Below are 25,943 nucleotides of genomic sequence, written 5' to 3' on the forward strand. Positions count from 1 at the left end.
AAAATGAGTTTAGATTTGTTCGAATTGATCACGTTTGGCGCGAATTATTGCTTAAGGTGATCGACACTTTGGTATTTTTTAGTGCCAACCTTGCTTTCCCAAATACTCCAGACACAATAGTCCAATGGATTGGTATCCGGAGATTTTGGTGGCCATTGTGCGCTGGAAATGAAGCGAGGAACCTCATTTTGTAACCATTCTTGGTGGTGCGTGCGAGTCCTGTTGAAATGTCTAAAGTCTGCGGCCATAATGTTTGGGTGCCCAAGGCTTTACTACACCCTCCCAAATATTTTCGCGTTAATATTCGGCATTTATTCTGATGACACGGTCGATTAATTCGATCGATCATCGGCAGTTATGGCGGCCCACACCATCACCATGGCCGGCGCTTAAGTTCTGGTGCCCAACCGAAGGTTCAAATTTTCAGCTGACCTCTTTGGCAAGTTAACACGATCATTTTACTTTACTTTTACAACGAATCTTTAATCGGATAAAACCAAATTTGGCACTTCACCACTTTCGGCCAAGCGAAGCAACTCTTTAGCTCTTTTGAGTCTATATTCTATCTGTTGCGGTGTAGGTTCTTGCACTTTTTGGAATTTCAATAGCTTTACCCCGAGCTCATTTTTTAATATTTGCCGAATTAAATATTGCGATATGTTCAGCTCACGAGTCATTTTTCGGCCACTGCGACACGGACTTCGATCAAGTCGCTTCTTTACTTTTCGGACTATTTCTGCTGATGTTGCTGTTTTCTTCCGCCACTTCCTTGACGTCGGGCTATGCTACCAGTACCATCACGGTGACGAACGATGGTACGACACACAAAAGATTTATTCACATTTATATGCTGGAGTGCTCTAACGATAGTCACTTGTGGTTTTCCATCCATATATAAAGAAATCACACTATCGCGCTTGAATTCCATCACGAATAACTTTTTTTCTGGAAAATTCTCACCAAAATGCTATTGTACGCTTGTAAACAATATAATGAGCTCTCACTGGAAAAATTTTAACAGCTGTCGGACGAGTGGCTTAGAAATGACATTAGTCTGAAGTTGGTTGCATTTTTTTCATCTCACCCTGTATACCTTATACCCACTCCTGCTTCCTTCCCTTTTTCCATCTTCCGATTACAATGAAAATATTCAAAAGTCTGTTTCATGTGAAAAATTTAATTTCAAGATTTCCGATTTCTCTGCTGTGTGACCCAAGAGGAAAACAAAACTTGAAACTTTCCTCTGCTCTGTGTCATTCTTCAGATTCCTCTGTCCAAGAGTTTTTTGTTTGGCGTTGTCTTTGCCCTTAAAGTATGAACAGCAAAATACTGGCTCCCTCTTACATTATTCGAAGGAGTGACAGAGAGAGAGAGAGAGAGAGGGATTTGAAAGAGTATTGAACGATGTCGCTGGTCCATCCATCCTGTTGCCTTCGAACTTTGAAGTTCTGTCCTTTTTTTTGCATTGCTTCATACTTTTCCTTGTTCACACAACGCAAGCCAAGTCAAACTAATATTATTGTCACCAAAGTCACAAGTTTGTAAGAAATTCTTGTAAAGTTCACTTCTTACAATCACAAGATTTTCCTATTATCTTTCAAAAAGAGGAGATGAAAGTTGTTTTCGTTTTTGTTGGTTCCGCATAGTTAGCGTAAAAGAAAAAAAAAATAGAAAATCAAGTTGCCATTGAAGATGTATATGAAGGAAACCACTCGGATGTGTAATGGCCAATTCTAAATTTGAATATTTTAAAAAAGGTGGACAATGAGGAAACATTGTTGGGCACACTTGGGTATGCAAATTTGGGCTGGGTTGCCAAGGGAGATGGTTCATGCGAGGTTATAATAACTCTAAGGGGGTTTGGGAAATCATTTTTATGGAAAATAGATTTTTTTTTGTTAAGAAATATCAGGGCATTGCAAGAGGGGAAAAACTCATTATATGGTAAGGTGAAGAAACTACATTATGTATTACTAGTGTAATGATAAATCACGAATAATTATAAAGCAAAAGAAGTGTTCCTGCATAACCGCAAAACAGAGTATGATACCCAAACGGATGGGCCATTAATACAAGACTGTCCTAAGTTGTTTGGAAACATCATTATTTTGTAATGACCTTTTATAGCCTCCGCCATTCTATGGAGGGTATATTAGCTTTATCATTCCGTTTGTAGCTCCTCGAAATATTTTGCATCAGCGTAAAATTCTAAGTCGAATTGGAATAGAAGGCACAAATTTTGCACACAAGTGTAGGATAAATTCGTAAATGGGACATGTGGGTCCACTTTTCGTATAGCCCCCATATTACGGTAACACCCGATATTCGGTAGTTTGTTGATTTTAATGACACCATTCACCTGATTCGAAAACAACCAAAAATTGGTATTAGGATCCTTCCTGGTTTGCTGTATTCAGATAAGACTGTGCTCGTGGATATTCCCAGTATAATGATAGGAGTAGATCAAAACGTCCGAAACATTGCATTAATAATTCCGAATGTTGGATAAAATGTAATCTAGTGCATATAAAATAATTGTATATATAGCAAATTAAAAAGTATCAGTCGGCTTTGCCGTCAGATGTTTACCCTCAGCCATTGTCAATTTATTATACCATCACCCTCAAAACGTGCCTAGTCGAAATAATGGTTTTAGACCCTATGTCTCTTTGGACCAAATTCGTTTTAGGACATTTGAAGTCGATCTAGCCATGTCCGTCCGTCCCTATGTCTGTCCTGATGGCTGGTGCCCACCATAACTCTCGAAGGGAGTATCCGATTTGGTCCAAAATTGGTGCATAGTAATATTTTCGTCAAACTTAGATCTAGTTTGGAGATGGACAATATCGGTCCACTCCTTCTGATACTTCCCCACAAAAGGTTGAAATTAAAAAAAAAATTGTTTTCTTCATAGAAAGAGAAAAAATAATCCGATTTTGCTCATACTATGCAAATCCTAATATTTGCGTAAGTGCTAGGTCAGGTGCGAAAATGAGCAATTTCTGTCCACTCCATCAAATACCTCCCCCACAAAGGGTCAACATTTTGAATAATTATAACTCTTATAAAATGTGATGCAAGAGTCTGATGGTCTTCAAATTTCATAAATCCCAATATTTTTAATAACTCAAGATCTGGTGTTAAGACGCAATACATCGGTTCAGTCCTTCTGGTCCGAAATTTTGTATATCCATGAAGCTCATTTCACACAAAACTAACATCCGATCCCATTCAGACGTGGCACATCTCAATATTTCTGTCAATACAAGATCTGTTATAAAGAGGGTAGATATAGGACCTTTTTTTCTGGTACCGCCCCCACAAAGGTCAAAATTTTGAATAATCAAAACGAGCATAAAATCCGAAATATGCTTCCGATTCTCTTCAAATTTCACACATCCCATTATTTTTACTAACACGAGATCTAGTGTGAAGATGTGATATATCGATTTATTTCTTCGGGTACTTCCCCTACAGAGGGATCAAATTTTTAATAAAAAAACGCCCTAAAAATGCAAAATAAGCGTCCGATAATTTTCAAGCATCATACATCTCAATATATCTACTAACACAAGATCTGGTTTGAAGAAGGAATATATCGGAACACACCATCTGGTACTTCCCCCACAACGGGTCAAGATATCGTCCAATCCCTATATGATAGATATCGTCCTATCCCTTGTGGTACCTCACCCACAAACGATCACAATTTTCAATACATAAGTCTCTCATAACATACGAAATAAGTCAGATATTCCAGAAGGAGAGAACCGATATATTCCATCTTCACACCAGGTCTTGGTTTAATAAAAATATTGTGATGTGCGTAATTTGAAGATAATCGGACTCTTACATCACATTTTATAAGAGTAATAATTATTCAAAATGTTTTTTTTTATTTATTCCTTTTGTGGGAGTGCACCGATATTAAGATTTACCATGTTTGGACCAAATCGGATACTTCCCTCAAGAGTTATCGAGCGCACCACACAGACTGACGGACAGATGAACGGATGAACGGATGCCGCTAGATCGACATCAAATGTCATGAAACATATTTCGTCCAAGGAGATCTAGAGTCTAAAACCGAAATGATGAGGCAAGTTTTGGCCCCCTGTAGGTATATGGCTGGGGGTATAAAACCCCAAATTTGGCACATTGTGCTACTTTTAGGAGTATCTCCCATATAACAGTACCTTCTGATTTTTTGGATTTATGAAAGTGTCAGTAAATCTGCAATTTAAAATTGTGGGTTCTCAATAGATTGATTCAAACCTCATAAAATGTTCAATATGGGTCAAATATTTGGTATAGTCCAATACAACTTTACTTCCCGATTCTCTGATTTTCGCTTTTCGAAGGAATTAGTTACCACGAAATTTTGAGTTGTCGTAGGATGAAAATTCGTTTTGGTATAAGCCCGATAATACAGTCACGCCCTATTATAAGTTATTCATAGACCTAGCCGTCTTTCATACATACATATTATTGAGACTTTGGAAACATTGCTCATGTTCAGACTACCCAAAATTTGGGGGTTTTAAGCCGGAGTTAACCTTTAGATTATTGCTTTGCTTCTTCTAAAGGAGAATTTAAAAAATGATGTAGGGTAAGTGTACCAGTAGTCGGCACTTTTAGGATTTTCGCGTTTTTAATCGGTCACAATTCTGAATGGAACTTTTCAATTATTACAAAGTTAATTTATTTAGATTCGAAATTTTGTATAGTTTTTGCAATAATGAACAAAGTTTTAATAATTTGTTATTAAATTTCATAAATTTGTAGTTTTATTAAAACAATGCTTTTTTGCCAGTAGTCGGCACCACTTGCCAATAGTCGGTATGGCATGTTCCAACAGTCGGCATACCAATTTTTTTGCAAGCGTAATTAATAATAATAATAAATTAATTCATTAAAATATAATATTTTTGTTTAGTTAAACTGATTCGACGTCTTTATTGTACTTTTCTTAAGAATATGGATTGTTGAGGACCTTCACATCTTTTCTTAGCGAAATTGTACACAAAGATAGCTGACAATATATTTGAAGTAAACAAAATATATTTTGTTATAATAGTTTCATTTATTTGGGCTTAAAAATAAAAACTTAGGCACACTTACCCTATGTGTTTTTTTTCAATTTTTTTGAGCTTCTACAATTTTTTCCTAGTCATGTCCTTTTTCGGTGTTTTTGACGTACATACCAAAAAAACTTTGTTTCATAATTAATATCTTTGAACAATGGGTTTTAAATACGATCCATCTATTTGAAAAGGTTGCATCTTCGGCCCAGAATATTCATTTTGTGACTCTGTCATGCTCAATTAGCTTCTCCTTCCAAATATCCCACACAAGGCGACCTTCATCCATTTCTATACACAAATATGACCTTCAGCTGTTTCTTGCCGAGCTACTGATGGGTCTTTGAGGTATTGCGAAATTCCAAACTGATCCAATCCATTATAACAGATTTCAAAATAAATTATGAAAAATTATCCCTTTTCACCGCAAATTCTGGGAAAAAAAACTACCCAATGAAAATTCCATTATTTTTGGTTGAATGTTAAAATTCCATCGGTGAAGCTGTACGCTCATGATATTCGCATTATAGGTATTTTAATTAAAAATATTCTAATGAATTTCATTAGAAATGTTAAAATGGAAATTTACCTATTTAGGGGGTAAAGGCTGAGTGTGTGTAGGTAGCGAGTGGTTTGTAGCAAAAATGGTACAAAATATGTTTCCAGTGTTCTCCATTAGGGGTATTTGAAGCGTATTCAACAATGGCGGTTGGCTGTTAAATATCAATGTAGCATTACTTATTTTCCTAATTTTAATTCCAAAAATTAAACGAATCATTGAGAAATTTCTCTGGAAAATTGAGGGTAGGATATTTGATAAGGGTTGCAGTGGGTGTCGGCTGCTACTACATGAGTTTATGTTAAAACCTTGAAATATATCAAGGTTTTCCATTGACTTTCCACGGTACATGGAAAATGCCTTGGGGTGGCAAATGTGATGCTATTCATTAGGAAAATTTACAAAATTAACATTTTGCTACTCAAAGCAAACATTTTGCTACTTTTATTCCCAGAATTTAAGGCTTAACAAATTCGACTTTAATACTTCATTTATTTTGAAAAGATAAGGAAACTATTTAGTTTCTCCCTTTTCAGTTGTGGTTCATAAATTTGATTTCATGGCTTTTAAAGAATAGTTTTCGCACCATTTGATATGTGGGATTGAAAGGGAAATACTTAAAGGATTCCCAAATCACACCATGATCTGAGGTCCTTAATTGATGCCTGCGTATGTCTCAAAATGATGAACCTTAAAATTTTCGAAATCTCCTTCCATTCTCGTCGAAAAGCTATCAAATGAATCTAATGTAAATTACACCATTTTCAATACGCTCCAACAAAACCTAGACAAAAGGCCTGACTTCAAACAAAATAGACAGGCATACACAACCAAAGGCAGGCCATCATTTAAATCTCCTGCTGGGATTTTATTCCACACACAGCATACCCACCACATTTGTTGGCCACAAAATGCTTTAAACCGGCCTTTGTAGAAGATTTTTTTATCTCGGCTACTGGTCCTCGTCTCATTGAAAAACAAATCTCCCAACCAGCAGAAAATGTCTTCTTTGCCATTAAAAGTGTCATCCATGTGGTATTGTAGTTCTCGGCTATCTCTACTCATCACCATCATCGTCGTGACTGGATAGATAGTCAAGCAAAAGTAGATTTAAGGAAATGAATGAGTTCTTTTCTCTTCTCTCTCTCTCTCTTTCGCTCTCACACCCACCTCTTCTTTATACATTCACATTAAGGTTTGTGGTGATTATGTTAAAACCTAAACTGATAAGATTTTTCATTTTCTCTTTCATGTTTTCCATACACCCACATACTCTACGTTTTCCCTTGGCCACTATTTTCCTCTATGCCATTACAGATTTTTCTATACCCACACATACATATACATATATATTTTTTTGAAAATTTTAGAAATGTCTATTAAAACAACAACTTACACACATTGAGAATTTTACATACACAGGAAACAAGTATCCCAACATACCAAAATGGCTTGAGAATAATATTACAATAAGCTTATGAACATAAGCCTTAAGCTTGAGAAAATCTTGAGAAAACATTGAAAAATGTTTGTGTAACAAGTATAGAATAATCGAAACGGAACCCTTATTTATAAGCTTATACTTGAAATTGTAGAATAAGCTTACAAAAATAATATTATAATAAGCTTATTTTTGTAATAGTATATAATATTATTATTTTTTTTTATTTTTAATCATTTTTCACATTTTTTTCTTGATGGACATCCCAGTAGTCACTGCCTCATGTGGCCTTGATACCCTGACGCTTTCTTCTCCCTTATTTGAACTTCTGCATCTCTTCCACTAAGACTACACATCTATTGAATTCCTTCAACTTTTTTGATGCTTCCAATCTGAAATGGGATTGGAATAATTTATGTGAAAGGTTCCCGGATTTATTATTCGTGCATACCTTAAGGGTACGGTCCAGAAATGGGTCCTAAATTCGCGTGATTTTGTTTTTTGCCAAAGAAAATAATTTCTTGCTGACAATTTTCACAAAAAATCAAAACTAATTTGTCAACAAGGGACAGATTTGAGAAATGTTTGTGGAACATAAGTGTTTCTCAAGCATTGTTGAAAAATTATATTTTTATAATATTGTTCTCAAGCTGTATTGTATTTTTGGTATGTTGGGATCTCTCACCCACACACACAAGGGGAGGCACACACAGCAATACCTTTTCAAGTCTTCATTACATTAAAATGTAAATGACGGTTTCTGTGTTTTTGGAGCAATGGGGCTGGGGGGAAAGGATGCCATGTAAATCGGAGAGCAGAGGTTACATCTGACTATTGGTTATGTGATGTGATGCGTTGCATACTGATTTTGTGGTTTGGTGAATGGAAAGTTTATAAACCAGGTGGGGTCTAAGGGGGAGTTTTCCTAAATAGCAAATAAGGATATTGAGAAGGGATTCAATAATTTCCTAATGGGCAATGTTGGTAATCTGTATATCTATCATCATCAGCATAATAGAGAAGATTCTTGAATGATGTGGTCCAAAGGAATTTTCAGTAACCCAATTTGTTTCATATTGAAACTGGCCTATATGTGTCCACATTTCGGTATATGCTCAAAAATCCATGCACAGTTGCCCAAAGAGAGAGAGAGAGAGAGAGAGAGAGAGAGCTGTTTTCTCAGCAAATTCCTTTCAATAAATTCTGGATAAAAAAAGCCTTCCCATAGAAGGTATAGAAGGTCTCTTTATATACAGGGTGAGCTAAAAAAACACTGCAACAAAGTCAAACGACATAATATTTAAATTTTTTTATACCCTACACCATTTTATGGAGGGTATGTTAACTTTGTCATTCCGTTTATAACTCCTCGAAATATTCATAATAGACCCGACAATGTGTATGTATTCTATATCAGCGTAAAATTCTAAGACGATCTAGCGATGTCCGTCTGTCTGTTGTAATCACGCTATATTTCGAATTCCAGTAGACAGGTTCGTAAATGGTCCATGGCGGCCCACATTTTCGTATAGCCCCCATATAACGGTACTTCCTGATATTCGGTATTTTGATAATCTTAGCGACACTATTTACCGGAATTGTTTCAAATTTCGCATTTAAAGTTCGTAATGGATACTACAGCCTGTGACAGAAAATTGTCTGTGCAAGTACACATCTTCGTATAGGCCCTATATAACGATTCTCCCTGATATTCGGTATTTTGATGATTTTAGTGACAATATTTACCAGAATTATTTCACACTTTGTATTTGAAGTTCGTTATGGATACTACAGCCTATGCCAGAAAAATGTATGATTTTAACAGAATCTTTAATTGATTTTAATTTTTTGAAAATTACCAAATTTGTACCAAATGGTGGAGGGTATTCAAAGTTCGGCACGGCCGAACTTATAGCTTTTTTGCTTGTTTTTAAATTTTATTGAATGAAACGTTGGAAATAGCATCAAATTTTAGAATAAGTTTAGATTTGTGCGAATTGGTAACCTTTGGCACGAATTATGGCCTTCAAATGGCCAATGAAAACGTCACACACAGCCCGAATGTTGCTCTGTGGTAGTTTGGCCCATTCCCGGCGAAGCGCTAGCTTGAGGTGATCGACACTTTGATATTTCTTAGTGCCAACCTTGCTTTCCAAAATACTCCAGACACAATAATCCAACGGATTGGTATCCGGAAATTTTGGTGTCCATTGTGCGTTGGAAATGAAGTGAGGAACCTCATTTTGTAAACATTCTTGGGTGGCGTGTGCTGAGTACGATGGAGCTGAGTCCTGATGGAATGTCCAAGGTCTGTGGCCAAAAGTTATGTGTCCAAGGCTTTAATACACCCTCCAGAATATTTTCGCGATAATATTCGGCATTTATTCTCATGCCACGGTCGATTAATACAAACGGAGAGCGACCATAGGCCGTTACAGCGGCCCAAACCATCACCATGGCCGGCTCTTGAGTTTTGGTGGCCAACCGAGGGTGCATATTTTCAGCTGACATCTTTGGCAAGTAAACACGATCACGATTGTTTGTTTGTTACCAACTGCAGGACAACGAATGTTTTCTCATCGGAGAAAACCAAATTCGGCAGTTTACCACTTTCGGCTAAGCGAAGCAACTCTTTAGCTCTTTTGGCTCTTTTTACTTTCTGTTGCGGTGTAAGTCCTTGCACTTTTGGGAATTTCAATATCTTTACCCCGAGCTCATTTTTTTAATATTTCCCGAATTGCGATATATTCAGCTAACGAGCCATTTTCGGCCACTGCGACGCGGGTTTCGATCAAGTCGCTTCTTTACTTTTCGAACCATTTCTGCTGATGTTGCTGTTTTCTCCCATCCACTTCCTTGACGTTGGGCTAGGCTACCAGTATCACGGCAACGAGCGATGGTACGAGACACAAAAGATTTATTCAAAATTAAATGCCGGAATGCTCTAACGATAGCTACTTGTGGTTTTCCAGCCACAAAGAAATCACACTATCACGCTTGAAGTTATTCGTGATGGAAGAATAACTTTTTTTTCTGGAAAATTCTCACCAAAATGCTTTTGTACGCTTGTAAATTATATAAAGAGCTGTCACAGGAATAATTTTAACAGCTGTCGGACGAGTGGTTTAGAAATGACAGCAGTCTGAAGTTGCTTGCAGTTTTTTCATCTTACCCTGTATGTAGATATTAAAAAGTAGGCGCGGCCTGTTCCTTCGCCCCCAACGAGATACATAGGGTTGGAGGGAGAGTCAACAGTATTTCATATACTAAAGTATAAATTTATATGACCCAATATATTAAATTTGACGTATTCTGGGACCCATAATGGAATTTCATGGCAAATAGTCTTCTTTAGTATTTTTTAACCATATTTTTAAAATCTTATAAAAAGTTCTATTATTTTCCATTCAGGAAACTTCCTTTACCTCCCTTCGTTATTATACCTACTGTGCTGCCACATTTCCCTTCACAAGTAGTTATCAGCTTCGACAAAACAAAATTACTTGATCCCCAATCCCCCAAATATGAAGTAACATAAAGTTTGGCATTAACAAGATTTTCATTCTATTATTTTTTTGTCACTCTTAGGTTTAAATCGAAATTTGCTTCCGTTCATTTATACCGGGCTTTCGCTCTCTCAAATCCCAGGCTAATGTGTGGGTAGATATCTGTGTGGGAAGTGTGTGTGTGTGTGTTTGCGTTTTCTATTGCCTCTCCCTTATGCGAGGCCATTATTACGTTATTCTTTGCCATTTTATAATAAAAGCCAAAAAGATTTTTTTTGAAAATAGTAATCATGATAAGAAGTGCCACTGCTGATGTTGTTGTCATCGTCGTTGCCATAAACGCTAACATCATTTCAATGTGGCTTTAATATTGAGCTTCAATTTTATTTCCCGGATAAAAACCAGCAAAGAATTCAATATCGGAATTGATATGTTTGAATGGTTGTTTGTGTTGTATTTTATAGGATTGCCATTAATTTAAGACTTAGTAACTGATAATGGAATTCGAAGTGATTTGAAAGTGATATCTGTGTGAAAATAATAAAAAAAAACAGTAATCCTTGGAATTGTTATTTTTCTCGGAAGAGATTGGTAGAGGAATAATAAGGGCAATAATTAAGGAAGTTGAATAAAATTTATGGGCGGCACTTTTGAAATGTATAAAATTCGCGTAAACAAATTGTATTCTTTAAACTTTTATTGCCAAGCCTTAAATAAAATTTAAAAGTTCTCAAATTTTAATTCGAAGAAGGCATAGAAGAAATAAATTTCAAAAAATTTTTATTCTAAAGTAGTTAAATAAATTACAACGCATCAGTCCATTTGATTTTCGACTCAAATATAAAATGTATGCCAAACAGTGGACCGACGTGACCCATTTTCTAAACAAACGAATTTTTAGGCAATCGAAAGCTTTTTATAAATTCCCAGAGAGAAATATTCAATGTTGGGAAATATATCGTAAACAAATGTTGAGGCTCCTTTGTAGAGCAAAAAGGCCTTGAAAAGCAATGGGCTATATAACTCCTCTATAAAGATTCCCCAGCAGCTTTTCTAAAGAGACTCCCCTCATCTCGTTTATAATGACTCTTCTCATCACCCCGTCTATAATGACTCCCTCCCATCAGGTTGTCTAGCTTGTCTCAAACAAGCTAACCGATGAAAACTCAAACCAGCTCGTCTATGAAGACTCAAACCTGCTTGTCTATTAAAAAAATCAAACCAGCTCGTCTGTGAAGAGTCAAACCAGCTCGTCTATAGAGATTCCCCAGAAGCTCCTCTATAATGGCTCCCCAGCAAGTGGTCTATAAAGACTTCCGCACAGCTCGTCTATAAAGATTTCCAGCAGCATGTCTATGAAGACTCAAACCAGGTAACCGATGAAGGTTCAAACCACCTCGTCTATGAACAGACAAACCTACTAATTTATGAAAAATTATATCAGCTCGTCTATAGAGACTCAAAACTGTTCGTCTATAGAGACTCGTCTATTAAGACTCTTCTCAGCTCGTCTATTAAGACTCATCTCAGCTCGTCTATAAGGACTCTTCTGAGCTCGTCTATAAAGACTTGTCTGCAAGTCATCTATAAAGACTTCCCAACAGGTTGTCTATAAAGATTCCCATCAGCTAAGCGATGAAGACTCAAACCACCTCGTCTGTGAAGACTGAAACCAGCTTGTCTATGGAGGCTCCTAGCAGCTCGTCTATTAAGGCTCTCTCAGTTCGTCTATAAGGACTCTTCTCAGCTCGCCTATAAAGAGTCCACAGAAGCTCGTCTATAAAGACTCCGCAGCAAGTCGTCCATAAAGACTTCCCAAGAGCTCGCCTATGAACACTTTTAAGGCCCATTAGCTCGTCTCAGTGAGATGGTACCTGCATACCACACCTTCTTATTATACCCTCTGCTATATGACTAGAGAGGGTATATATCATTTGAAACCACCAAAACTTGCCTCATCGAAATTTCGGTTTTAGACCAAATCCGTTTCACAACAATTAGAGTCGATCTAGGGGCGTCGGTCTGCCGTCTATCTGTCTGGTGCGCACGATAACTCTCGAAGGGAGTATTCAATTTGGCCCAAACTTAGTACATCGTAATATCATTATCAAACTTAGATCGAGTTCAGAGATGGGCAAGATCGGTCAACTCCTTCTGGTACCTCTCCCACAAAATGTCGAAATTTTCAAAGAAAATATTTTGCTGCACAGAAAGAGAAACGATAATCCAATTTTGCTCCAACTTTGCAAATCCAAATTTTTGTATCCATGCTAGGTTGGGTTCCAAAATGGACAATATCGGTCCACTCCATCAAGTACCTCCCCAACAAAGGGTCAACATTTTGAATAATTATAGCTCTTATTGAATTTGATGTCCGATTGTCTTCACATTATACACAATAAAATATTTTTATTAACCAAATAGGTGTGTGAAGATGGAATATGTCGGTCCACTCCTTCTGGTACCTTCCCAACAAAAGGACGAAATTTCCAAAAAAAAATATTGCACAGAAAAAAAGAATAATCCGATTTTGCTCCAACTTTGCAAATCCTAATATTTGCATCAGTGTTAGGTCAGGTGTGAAAATGGACAATATAGGTCCACTGCGTCAAGTACCTCCTCCCAAAAAAAGGGTCAAAATTTGGAATATATATAAGTTCTCAAAATGTGATGTACGAGTCCGCTTGTCTTAAAATTACACACATCACAATATTTATTAATACAAGATCTGATGTGAAGAAGGAATGTATAGGTCAAATCCTTCTGATATCTCCACCACAAACGATCAAAATTATTAAATATCCAAGAAGTTCATAAAACGCGAAATTAACATCTGATTTCGTCCGAACTTGCCACATCTCAATATTTCCACCAACACAAGGTCTGTTATAAGGATGGTAGAGATCGGACCATTCCTTCTGGTACCGCCTCCACATTTTGAATAACCAAAACGAGCATAAAATACACAAGCATTCAGTTCTCTTTAAAATTCACACATTCCATTATTTCTACTAACACAAGACATGCTGTGGGATATATCGGTGTATTCCTTCTGGTACCTCCCCCACTATTGGCTCAAAATTTTGAAAAACAAAATGCTCGATTAAATTCTAGATAAGCATCCAAATTTTTTCAAATTTCACTTGCAAACTCAAGATCTGTTGTGAAGATGATAGATTTCTATTAACCCCTTCTACCTCACCAACAAATGGTTACAATTTTCAATAATTTAATCTGTCATAACTTGCGAATCATTTTGGATCTAATATTGGTAGAAATACTGAGATATACAAATCTTAGGAAGATTGGAGACTCATTTTTCGAGCTACGATTATTCCAAGTTTTTGGTCTTTGTGAGGGAGTTGCCCGAAGCAAAGGCCGACGATATGTAGATTTTGGACTACCCCGTATACTTTGTACTATTTTGATTCGATATATAATATTTTTGGACATTTCGATCTTTCGTCAATTCCCTTTTTAATGTAACACTTTTTAGAGAGTAACAAATATTTCAAAAATATTATTTACCTCGGTCGAATTTGTCTTCACCCTTCTTCAGATTATAGTCCTTTGTTTAATTGAAACCAATTTCTTTACTCTACTCTTACCATTTTTAATTTCCAGAAGACCTAAACCTCCTTGCACCCATTGCATACACGTCGTCTTATAAATATTCAACCACATTCTAAGCAACGTTAATTTTTCACAAACATACCATTTCCGTTAACTGCAATGCAATTATGTTTGGCTATTTTTGCATAAACAGTTCCGCTGAATATTAAGGGAATTATACAAAGTCTACAATGTGCGGCATATCGACCCTATTTGTAAATAACAACAACAGCAGCAGTAGCAGCAACAACAATAACAGCATAACAATGAATTTTACAATATTAGCAAACAAAAGGGATTTGACAGGAATTCTAAACATGTTCAGAGAACGCCGGTTTTGTCGGTTCGTTAGTTGGAGTTCATGTCGTTACTCCATAATGACAAAATTAGAAAGATTTATTTCGCCTGAAAGCTTTGTTTCAAACTGACGACGAGCGAGTATGCCACAGACACAGGCAGGCAACTAGTCAGTCAGTCAGGCAGGCAGTCAGCCAGTCATTCATTCATGTATGCATTAATTCAACGCTTTGCCATACGATGGTGACGATATTAGGTTAAATTGCAGAGGGAGTACAGGTGAGATTTTTCGCAAATCTGGGCCCTTAACAAAGAGGCTTAATAAAAAAAATCATTACATAATATGGCAAGCCTTCCGGAAATATATAAAATAAATAAAAAAACCTTCCATGGTTATTTTTCATACCCTCCACCATTAAATTGAAGATTTATTCATTTTGTTGTTCTGTTTGCATAATCTCGAAATATCCATTGAAGGACCAAACATACTTATTTTGTCGATTTAACAACGTTTGTCCGAAGCCATGATGTAGTCCTCAATATTTTTGAAGAGCCATAAAGCATGGGACATTTTGCACCTTTTGCCCATTTTTCGCTTGTGTGAGTTATAAAAATCGCTGGTGATCGCTTCTTCTTTGCAAAGACCTTTTCACCAAAAAATTCCAGAAATACCAATGAATATTTATTATACCCTCAGCAATATGGCTACAGAGGGTATATATCATTTGATACGGCCACAACGTGCTTCATCAAAATAACAGTTTTAGACCATAGGTCTCTTTGGACCAGATCCGTTTCAGGATATTAAGAGCCGATCTAGCGATGTCCGTCCGTCCGTCTGTCTGTCTGGCTGGTGCGTACGATAACACTCAAAGGGTGATATTATTATCAAATTTAGATCGAGTTCGGAGATGGGCATTATCCGTCCACTCCTTCTGGTACCTCCCCCAAAAATGTCAACATTTTCAAAGAAAATAATACAATGCACAAAAAGAGAAAGGATAATCCGATTTTGCTCCATTTTTGCAAATCTCAATATTTGCATCACTGCTGGGTCAGGTACGAAAATGGACAATATCGGTCCACTCCATCAAGTTCCTCCCCCACAAAGGGTCAAAATTTTGAATAATTATAAATCCTATAAAATGTGATGTAGGAGTCCGGTGGTCTTCAAGTTATATAGGTGAAAATTTTTTATATCCATGAGGCACGGAATTAACATCCGATTCCATTCAGACTTGGCACATTTCAATATTTCCATAAACACAAGATCTGTTATAAAGATTGTAGAGATCGGGCCTTTCCTTCTGGTACATCCCCCACAAAGGTTTAAAATTATGTACAATAAAATCGATCATAAAATCCGAAAAAGGCGTCCGGTTCCTTTCAAATTGCATACATCACAATAATTTTATTAGCCCAAGGTCTGCTGCGGAAATGGGATATATCGGTCCACTCCTACTGGTACCTCCCCCACAAAGGGTCAACATTTTGAGTATTCACGAAGCGAAAACAACGTCCGATTCCATTCTGACTTGATTCATTTCAATATTTTCTGTTGCAAAGATGGTGGAGATCGCAACATTTATTCTGGTACCTCCCCACATAGGGTTCAAGATTTTGAAAAACAGAACGTTCAAAGAAAGCGAAAAAAGCATCCAAATCCATCCTTCTCCTTAAATTTACCACATACAAATTTTTTTGCTTATACAAGATCTGTTATGACGATGATATATATCTGTTATCCCCTTCTGGTACCTTTCCAACAAAGGGTCACAATTTCCAATACTTATATCTGTCATAACTTGCGAAACAAGTTGACGTTTCTTTACAACTTGAAATATTTCTCTTAACCAGAAATCTAATATTAATATGTAATTTATCGGAATTGATGACTTCGCATAAAATTGGATATAAATATTCGATTTTCTTCAAATTTTGCACATACGAATATTGCTATCTATTTTAGATAAAGTATGAAAATACCTCACGCATGTTACCACATTTTCTAAAATTTTGCACATATCACATATAAAGTATAGGAAGTAGTCGATATAGTCCAAACATGGCACGTTGTAATATTTATATCAGTCTTAGGTCAGATAAGAATTGGTCAATATTGGCCAACTGCTTCGGAGCCTCCGCCATAAAAATCCAACAGTTCAAGTAATTATAAGTCAAGGCTGAGGGGTATACATCTGTCGGTAAAAAACGACTGATACTATTTTACTTGTTTTTCTAAATTAATTTTCCTTCTAGATTTGTCTCTAAGGCCCCCCTAAAATCAACAATGTTACTGCTACCACTCCGCATTATCGTTGAAATAATTACTATTTTATGTTATAACTGAACCTTTATTTTCATTTTAATTTTTGTGTAGAAAGTAAACAATTTTTTTCGCCTAGAGTTGGCACGTCAGTATGTCTCTCCAACTCTCGGCACATATATTTATGTTGGTATGGAAGAGTGTAGAGCTAAAACACATTAGCGAAAATGTGAATATTACTATGCTCCCCGTGAAGTTTGTAACATTTCATTAATGTTCAGACTATGCTAATTTTGGAGCGAGAATATCATGTCGAGCTCAACGGTGTATTGGGGTGGTGTGTTGAAAATGTTGTCAATATGATAAAAATTGTAGGAGATAAGAGGTTGGGCCGCATCGAAGCCCTGAAGGAAATCCTAGGACTCTCGAAATATGGCATGTTGGAAAGTTTTGCTGAATATGGTTTGAGATTTGAGGTTTCGTTCAAACTTTCATTCGAGAATATTTTTGACCTGAGAATTTTAAAAAAATCAGATTTACAAAAATGTTTGTCCAATATCCAACCTTTCTGACAGATTTTTATCCACAATTTGCAAAAAAATAAATAAATAAATAAAATAAAATCCGCTAAAAATGCTGTTAAAATCTTAAAAATACCGAATGTAGCCGTTATATTAGGGTCTATACGACGACGTTGACCTGCATAGGCAACTATTGTCATAAGCCACTACAATACTCCAATACGAAAATTGAACAAAAAATCGGTGAATAATGTCGCTTAAATCATCAAAATACCGAATATCGGTACGTACCGTTATATGGGGGCTATACGAAGACGTGACACAGACAATTTTCTGCCTTAGGCATTAGTATCCATTACGAACTTTAAATACCAAATTTGAAACAATTCGGCTGACTAATGTCGCTAAAATTATAAAGGTACCGAATATCGGGAGGTACCCTTATATGGGGGCTATACGAAGTGACGGACCTGCAAAAACAATTTTCTGTTTTACGAACTTCAAATACCATTTTGAGACAATTCCGGTGAATAATGTCGCTTAAATCATCAAAATACCGAAAATCGGGCGGTGCCATTATAGGGGGCTATACCAAAACGTGGATCTACATGGCCCATTTTCAATACCAAAAGTCCTGAAGACATAATATACATTTGAGTAAAATTTTATCAACCCACTTCATTTCGCTCGAAGCTAGAATGATTTCCACAGACGGACGGACGTCTCTAATTCGACATAGGATTTTATGCTGATCAAGAATATACATACTTTGTGGGGTCCAAAATGTATATCTCGAGGTGTTACAAACGGAATAACAAACCTTATATACCCTCCATACAATGCTGGAGGGTATAAAAATCTTCATTCCATCCCAATACACATATACATAATTTCCTCAACTGTCTGATTGTTCTGCATTGTTATGAATACAAATATATTTGGGTTGCTGCTTCCTCTGTTCTTCTTCAGTGGGATTTTTTGTTGTTGTTGTTGCTATTACTGCTGTTTTGCTTTGGGGAGATTGTGTATCGCGCGTAAAATATACACGTATGTATGAATATATGTAGATCTCATATAAGGGCTTCATTTTGCAAAGTTTGGTTTACGGAAAAGCCTTCATTTGGCATATCAGCGAGCGAACAATACCCAGCCAGTCATTGCTTCTCTTATTTTTCGCTTCTGTCTGCATTTTAAATATTTGCGCAGAACGCGAAAGACAAAGAGAAATTGTAATTACTTCAATAATGATGTTGTAACAATTTGGTGGATGTGTGTGTCAGAGTGTATGTGAGCGAAAATAATAGCAGGGATAAGTTGTAGTTAAAGAAACTAGATAAGGGCCTCGAAAATAAAAAAGAAATGCATGAAATGATAGACAACGCAGACGAATGATTGTCAGTTAGTCAGTCTGGCAGATAGACATGCAAACTTAATGATAAACTTGAAGCTAAGTATAGAGTTTAATGGGAGGCAAAGATAGTTACATGTGGGCAGGCAAAAGACAATTTCGCAGACAACACAAATAATACAGGAATGAATTTTAATAAGTTCCGTTCACAAAAAATGGAGGAAAAAACAAATTAAAAAGTATGAGTCGATTTTGCCGACAGATGTATGGCCTCAGCCAATGTTCGAATTATTTAAATATATTTTGACTTCTGTTATGATTATTTGAATTGTTGACCCTCTATGGAGTGGGTTTCGAAAGAATGGGCCAATATTGTCCATTTCGTAACGGACCGATCGGTCCGATCTTTACCATCTTAATAAAAGATCTTGTGTTCGTGGAAATATTGAGATGTATCAAGTCTGAATGGAATTGGATGTTAATTTCGCGTTTTATGAGCTTCATGGATATTCAAAAATTTGACACTTTGTGGAGGAGGTACCAAAAGGACTGGTCCGATATATCTCAACTTTAGACCGGACCTTGGGTAATTAAAAATATTGTGATGTGTGAAATATGAAGAGAGCCGGATGCTCCGGAATTTTAATCGTTTTGGGTTTCAAATCTTTGACCCTTTGTGGGGGAGGTACCAGAAGGAATGGTCCGATCTCTGCCATATTTATAACAGATCTTGAGTTGGTAGAAATATTGAGATGTACCAAGTCTGAATGGAATTGGCTTTTAATTTCGAATTTTAAGAGCTCCATTCAAAATTTCTATTCTTTGTGGGGGAAGTACCAGAAGAAGTGGACCGATATATCCCATCTTTACACCAAACCATAGGTAATAGTCGTTGTGGTTATTATAATCGTTTTGGTTATTCAAAACTTTGACCCTTTGTGGGGGAGGTACCAAAAGGAATGGACCGATGCTTACCATCCTTATAACAGATCTTGAGTTGGTGGAAATATTGAGATGTACCAAATATGAATGGAGTGTTTTATGAGCATCATGAATATTCAACAACTTTTATGAGCTTCACAGTTGTTCTAAAATTTGAACCTTTGTGGGGGAGGTACCAGGGGTAGTGGACCGATATATTCCATCTTCACCGCAGATCTCGTGTTAGTAGAAATAATGGAATGTGTGAATTATAAAACGTCCTTCTTTCCGATTTTATAATCGTTTTGGTTATTCAAAACATTGACCCTTTTGTGGGGGAGGTGCCAGAAGAAATGGTCCGAGCTCTACCATATTTATACCAGATCTTGTGTTGATGGCAATACTGAGACGATCCAAGTCTGAACGGATATAGTGATGTGTGTAATTTGAAGACAACCGGACTCTTACCTCAAATTTTATAAGTGTTATAATCATTCCAAATATTGACCCTTTGATGGAGCGGGCCGATATTTTCACACATGACCTAGCACTGATGCAAATGTTATAATTTGCAAAGTTGGAGCAAAATCCGATTATCCGTTCTTTTTCTGTGCATCTTTAATTAATTTTAATTTTTTTTGTATTTTTTTCTGAAAATTTCGACTTTTGTGGAGGAGGAACCAAAAGAAGTGCACCGATATTGCCCATCACCGAACTCGATCTAAGTTTGATAATAATATTACGATGTGCCAAGTTTAGTCGAAATTGGATACTCCCTTGGATACTCCTCAGACAAACGGACGAATGGACATCGCTAGATCTACTCCAAATACCCTGAAACGGATTTGGTCCAAAGGGACCTGGGGTGCAAAATCTTTATTTCGATGAGCCACGTTTTGGCCATATCTAATAATGTATATCCTCTGTAGCCAGCCATATGGCTGAGGGTATGATAATGAAATGTCAATCAATAGTTTGTGTTGTTAAAAAGATGTTGTAAAAATTCTGAGAGATTTGAGTAACTCCATTTCGGGGGGCTCACAGTAGGTATCAGTGGCAGAGGGCACTGTGTATTCAACTACCCATCAGAAGATCTCTCCACTTCAATGTCTCCATCAGGCAAATATAATAACAAGGTGGTGAATTTCAATACAAAATTCAACTCTACAATTCCAAAAAAACATAACGGCTGGGGTTTCTTTTAATTATTGGCTCTTGAAAGCCGTTTGATAAGTACTCTCCTCCTATTACATATTCATGTTAAAATAAGGGGTTCAGCCCCTGATTTGTAGTAGTAGTAGTAGTTGCTGGTGCCTCAATATGCTTAATAAATCCATTATTTGATGAGATTTTTTGCTGAACTCTCTAGTCATAAGGCTGAGTGTATAACAATCCAATTTCTTAATCAAAATAAATATTGAAGCCTCTCCCTATCTTAATTACAATCCCTCCGCCCCCTTGACTTAACACTAAAACCCATGGACTTTGCTAAACACATGTGGTAAATGTTGATTTAATCAAAACTTCCATTAGCAGTTGGCGTTTTGTTGTTATTTTAAATTTGTTTTTTTTTTTATTTTCGCTTCTTTATTGACTCGAATCTCGCCCTCTTCTCATATTTATTTTGCCAACAACACTCAAAAAAAAAAAAACAATAACAAAACTCAGAATAATATTGTTTGTGCAACAATCACTGCAACTTTGCTGTTGCGGCTTCTGCCAGCGACTATTCTCTGGACGGTCTGTTTATTTTGAATCTTGGTTGCATGTTGCGAATTATTCGCGCTTGGTTGCACATTTGAAATAATGTGTCAGAGTGTCCGGTTGTGTCAGTAAGTAAAAACTGATTACAGAAAACAAAACAACAATCAACGAAAAACATATGCGCCGGACGGAGCTAGCTAACTGGACGGTTTGGTTGGATGGCTGGCTGTCCGGCTCGAAAACAAAGAATTCTATCTATAGCCAACAAAACCCAACAAACAAACGACCGGCCATCCGACCCATGGATTTCAGTTTTGTTTCTTTAGAGGGCGGTTTTGAAAAAAAAAAAAAAAACAAAGAAAACAAGTTTTAGCAACAGAGCTAACAGAGGTGGTAATTGTCAAAATAACATAATGCGAAAAAGGGGTCTTCTCATCATCATATTAACTTACATCAGAATTCCATTGTATGTTGTGCGGCAGCAGACTGGTTGGTTGGTTGGTTAGTTTAGTGAAATAACACAAATCTGCAAAGAAGCGGAAAACAGAAGAACAAAAAATCATGTTATTATTATTCTATGAAAAAAAAAAAAAAAATAGGAGAATATTTAATATTGTTTTGAAATTTGAGAATACTTAATAAAGGAAGAGTACTATTTGAATAGTTGAAAGACGTAGAATTCTTTTTAGCAAAATACAGTTGAATATTAAACTTCAATTAATGAAAAGAAGTTATATTAGCCAAGGTCGGTAGAGTACTGCATTCAAAATAGACATTTGAATTAGCACAAATTCCGGATTCCCACAGAGACTTAATTTTGTAGGCATCGCCGTTTCAACTTTATTTCTAAAAATTCTTTACCAAAGGTCCGCAATTTCCATTAATTTTTATTATTACCGAAAGTGATAAGCTATGTTATAAAATAGAACCAGAAAAAAGCAGCTAGGTTCGACCAGACCGAACTTTTAATACCCTCCACCATTTGGAAGGAACTTAATTAAAAAAAAAAACAGTAAAGAAAGTCCTAAAGTCGGGCGGGGCCGACTTTATGATAGCCTACACCACTTTGCTGATTTAGTAGAGCTCCACATAACAATTAAAAGATTTTATGGGATAATTTAATCATACAAGCTATGATTATAATTGTAATTTAAAGTTCAAAGGACTTAATATGCCGAAGCATTTGTATCTTTTAAATTCGGACTTGTATTACCCATTTGGTGTAAATTTAATTTGAAATCAGATAAAGATATATATGGGAGCTATATCCAAATCTGAGCCGTTCTCGATAAAATTTGGCAAATATATATTTCTGAGCTGTATTTGATATATTTCCTTGAATATCGTTGTTACGGAGTGCATATTACGGCTGTGGGTAACAAATACAACAAATCGAATGAAAAATATACATGGGAGCTATATCTGAACCGATTTTCACCAAATCTGGCGTATTATCTTCTAGACTCAAGTCGGTCGCATGTACCAAATTTCATCCCATTTGGGCAAATATTAGACGTTTGGTGTACATTAAAAGGTAAATCGGACGAAGTTATATATAAGAGCTATATCCAAATCTGACCCGATCTCGATAAAATTTAGCAAAGGTATTTCTGAGATGCATTTGATATATTTCCCCAAATATTGTTGTTACAGAGTGCATATTACGGCTGCGGAGGACAAAAATGATAAATCGGATGAACAATATATATGGGAGCTATATCTATATCTGAACCGATTTTGATCAAATTTGGCATACTTATTTTCAGGCCTAATTTGGTTGTATGTGCAAAATTCCATACTATTCGGGCTGATATTACACGTTTGGTGCACAATAAAAAGCAAATCGGACGAAGATATATATGGGAGCTATATCTAAATTTTTACCGATTATTTCCAATTTCCATAGGGTTTGTCTTTGGGCCAAACAAATGATTTGTGAAAAATTTCATCTCAATCGAATAATAAATGCGACCTGCATTTTGTTCACAAGAATACATGGACAGACGGACGGACGGACAGACGGACTGACATGCATAAATCAACTCAGAAAGTAATTCTATGGAGATCCTCAAAAGTACATATGGGTCTATTTCGATTCCTTCTCCATGTTACAAACAAATGCACAAAGACATAATACCCTTACTATGTGGTGTAGGGTATAAAAACTAAAATAAAACAAAACCTTATTAAGGAGCTATACAAAGATGTGGACCAGCATAAGTAATTTTCTGCCATGGGCATAGTATCGATTTGAACCTTAACAAAAATTGAAATAATTCCAGTGGATGAAAACCTAAAATCATCTAAATAACAAATATAGGTCTGAAACGATATATGGGGCCTATATGAGAATGTGGACCTAGGCAATAGGCAAATTTCGGCCACAGGCGGCAGTAACCATTAGGAACTTCAAATACGAAATTTGATACAATTCTGTCATTGGATGTAGTACCCGTTGAGAACTTAAAATTCCAAATTTAAAATATTTGCGGTGAAAAGTTTGACACAAATCATCAAAATACCAAATATCTGGATGAACAAAATATTTTTAAAAATTTTATTGAATTAAAGCAAAAAAGTCGGAAAGAGCATCAAATTTTAGAATAAGTTTAGATTTGTTCGAATTGGTCAACTTTGGCACGAGTTATGGCCTTTAAACAGCCAATGAAACCGTCACACGCTGCCCGAGTGTTGCTCTGCGGTATTTTGACCCATTCCCGGCGAAGCGCTTGCTTGAGGTGATCGACACCTTGGTATTTTTTAGTGCAAACCTTGCTTTCCAAAATACTCCAGACACAATAGTCAAACGGATTGGTATCCGGAGATTTTGGTGGCCATTGTGCGCTGGAAAACGAAGCGAGGAACCTCATTTTGTAACCATTCTTGGGTGAGGAGTGCTGAGTGCTATGGTACTGAATTCTGTTGAAATGTCCAAGATCTGCGGTCAAAATGTTTGCGTGCCCATGGCTTTAATACACTCTCCAGAATATTTTCGTGATAATATTCGGCATTTATTCTGATGCCACGATAGATAAATACGAGCGGAGAGTGAACATCGGTTGGTATGGCGGCCCACACCATCACGATCGCCGGCGCTTTAGTTCTGGTGGCCAACCGAAGGTGCCCGTTTTTAGCTGACCTCTTTGGCAAGTAAACACGATCATTTTGTTTCTTTACAAACTGAAAACGAATGTGTTCTCATCGGAGAAAACCAAATTCGGCAGTTCACCACTTTCCGCCAAGCGAAGCAACTCTTTAGTTTTTTTTTTGAGTCTATTTCCTTTCTGTTGCGGTGTAAGTTTTTGCACATTTTGGAATTTCAATGGCTTTACCCCGAGTTCATTTTTCAATATTTGCCGAATGGAATATTGCGATATATTCAGCTCACAAGCCATTTTTCGGCCACTGTGACGGGAGTTCCGATCAAGTAGCTTCCTTCCTTTTCGAACCATTTTTACTGATGTTGCTGTTTTCTTCTGTCCACTTCCTTGATGTCAGGCTACACTACTATAATTTTAACAGCTGTCGAACGAGTGGCTTAGGAATGACAGCAGTCTGAAGTTGGTTGCAGTTTGTTCATCTCGTCCTGTATATCACACAAATTATTTAGGCGGTTCTTTGAAAGTTGCAGTGTGTATTAACCTCTGTGCTCAGTCATTTATTAAAGTTCTTAATATTTATTAGGACTTTTTCAGCAGAACCCTCATTATGAACATCCAACACTTTGCATATAGCACTTAGAAAGATATTTACTTATCACTCACATACCAACTCATAGCTATAAGTATGGGTGTACGTACGTACGTATGTGAAGGGGCATTCTGCATTTTATAACTACCTGTTTTTTGTTTTTGTTTTAGTTTTTTTTTTGTTGTTTTTGGATGAAATTTTATTATACACTTAGTTTTATTACTATTTTGTTTACTTAAGCATGAAATTAAAATAGAGCGGCTGGTTGTTAGTTTGTTGCGATGGTTGGTCAACCATTCAAACAGGCGTTAGATACCAAAGTGGAACCTTCAAATAGTGAATAAATGTTATAAGAAACTGATAGAATTGTTCATTTTTAGATGTCCAGTTTGTTTGAAGTTCCACTGTATACTGTGAACTGTATTTTCGAAAACACTCTACTTGGCAAGAATGACGACGAGAAACAGATTTAAAGGGAAAGCCAGAGAAAAACCTTAGTTTACAGCTAAAGGAAGGCATGCAAAAGCATTAAAACAATTAAACGAGACAAACAGCAACAGCAACAAAGTTCAATGAAATTTTAAGTAGCATTAGAGGTCGAAAGTAGCCACAAACTGTAAGCAATACACTAATGCGGATTATGGTAAGTAGAAAAGGATTGTTGCTTTTCAACGGCTGCGTGTATGTGTGTGTGGAAAAGAATTAAGGCGTTGAAAAGTATACCGGAGAGATAGCTTAGATGTGCAAAATAAGTATTTTAAGGAACTAAATCTCGACATGTTGATAGTAAATAGCGCAAATTAGTGAAGGCTGTGGTACATTCGATTTTTACATACAGGCCAAATATAAAAAATTAAAAAATATAAATTTATTTAAAATGTAAAAAATTTATTTTAAATGTTCCTAATTCATACTTGGACATTCCTAAAAATAATGAAACAGGAACCCTTAAAGAATCCTCGAAACAAACACTCATTAAAGATTTCAATCAGATAAG

The 25,943-nt window shown here is 36.4% G+C and overlaps 1 protein-coding gene across 4 annotated transcripts in view; it reads right to left on the reverse strand.

Moving 5' to 3' along the window:
* The window catches only part of LOC101891253 (protein toll), a 311,410-nt gene that overhangs the window by 112,538 nt on the left and 172,929 nt on the right, over positions 1 to 25,943 (reverse strand). For all 4 annotated transcript variants that reach the window (XM_059121120.1, XM_059121110.1, XM_059121116.1 and 1 more), the window contains one exon: positions 21,709 to 21,782. The gene's annotated coding sequence lies outside the window, so the exon portion shown is untranslated. The remainder of the gene's footprint in view (positions 1 to 21,708; positions 21,783 to 25,943) is intronic.

This window comes from Musca domestica, unplaced genomic scaffold (assembly GCF_030504385.1).
Source record: "Musca domestica strain aabys unplaced genomic scaffold, Musca_domestica.polishedcontigs.V.1.1 1, whole genome shotgun sequence".
Taxonomy (NCBI): domain Eukaryota; kingdom Metazoa; phylum Arthropoda; class Insecta; order Diptera; family Muscidae; genus Musca; species Musca domestica.